At 42.2% G+C, this 1,454-nt stretch overlaps 1 long non-coding RNA gene across 1 annotated transcript in view; it reads left to right on the forward strand.

Annotated features, from left to right (window-relative positions):
• Positions 1-516, forward strand: part of LOC115545800 (uncharacterized) — a 1,162-nt gene extending 646 nt beyond the window's left edge. Inside the window, exon 2 of the long non-coding RNA XR_003977144.1 lies at positions 1-516. This exon is cut by the window's left edge and continues 257 nt beyond it. This is a non-coding gene — a long non-coding RNA (uncharacterized LOC115545800).
• Positions 517-1,454: the final 938 nt, after the last annotated feature.

Consider the following 1,454-nt stretch of genomic DNA (forward strand, 5'->3'; position numbering starts at 1 on the left):
ACCAGAAGCATCCTATTCAGAGTAGCGCACCTCTCTTTCTAGTGGCTCCTGGTGAGAGGAGACGAACACACTGTTAGATCTCATGAACAGAGTTGAAGGTCTGAATAGCCACAGGTCAATTCATAGATTAGACTGCATTAAATCAAGCACTTCGTAAGAGCGTGAAGAGGAGTTCATGTGAGGTTCCCCCCAGAGGGGTGGCTGACTGGGCCTATCCCTTTACTGTCCCAAATCGTTACCATTAAACCTAACACATCGACAGAGATGTACTGTTTGGAAAAAATATGCCTCTTACCTGCATGTGAAAGCGTCTATCTATAATGTAACACTTGACCAGAGCTGCTTTTATTGCTAGGAATTATAGAGAAGAACCGATGTTTGTGATTTTATTGCCTTAATGTATTTCCTGCATTTTCTTGATCTATTGTGTATAATATTGTCATTCTGGCCTTTCCTTTTCGTACATTTTATATGATAGTAAACCTGATAAAGTATTTTATATGTCCCTCTCTTCAACTTGAGTGCGAATTGACTTTTATTGCATTTTATCAGTGAACGCAGTGCATTGCAATGCAGTGTTGGTTAATATTTTACGAAATGTTATATATTGGTATGTATGATGATATTTCGATGAGGCAGTTTTTTCTTTATTACCATATACAGGATCAGTACAGTTAACTCTTAAATTACACAGCAGATCATTCTTTCAAGGCTATCCCTATGAATATCGATCTCTCTCACACAACTACCACCTCTCTGCCTTGCCACTACATTACATTGGTGTCTGATAGGACGCAGCATCACATGCCAATACGAGAATGAAGTCATCTCCACTTCGTGAGAGATCTGTCAATCCAGCAGTGGACAAATAGAGCAAGCCGAGGATATTTGCTCCAAAGAGACAAACTGGGATCACGTTGCACCAAATTAGAACGTTTTGTGGATTTAAAGGATATTAAACACACAGCGATAGTACTAAAAACACTGAGACACCCTGCCTGAACTCCCAAGTTAACAGGGATGGAGGTTGTGTTGCCGAGTGTATGTGTTTGTTTGTTTGTGTATGTGTGTGTGTGTGTGTGTGTGTGTGTGTGTGTGTGTGTGTGTGTGTGTGTGTGTGTGTGTGTGTGTGTGTGTGTGTGTGTGTTTGTGTGTGTGTGTGTGTGTGTGTGTGCGTGAGTGAGTGTGTGTGTGCGCTGTGTGTATCGCGTCTCTTCTGGGAGAGAGACGGCTGCCGATCGATTCAAGGTGCGACCTGTCGATTAAACACCTTGAGTTGTGCTCTCCATGTAGCCCCATGGTGATCCAATCCTAACCCTTAATCACACACACACACACACACACTCACACACACACACACACACACACACACATACACACACAAACACACTAGAGCGCACAAATAAACACAAACACATACACTTACATATACACACGCACACACACACATACTT

Source organism: Gadus morhua, chromosome 6 (assembly GCF_902167405.1).
Source record: "Gadus morhua chromosome 6, gadMor3.0, whole genome shotgun sequence".
NCBI lineage: Eukaryota > Metazoa > Chordata > Actinopteri > Gadiformes > Gadidae > Gadus > Gadus morhua.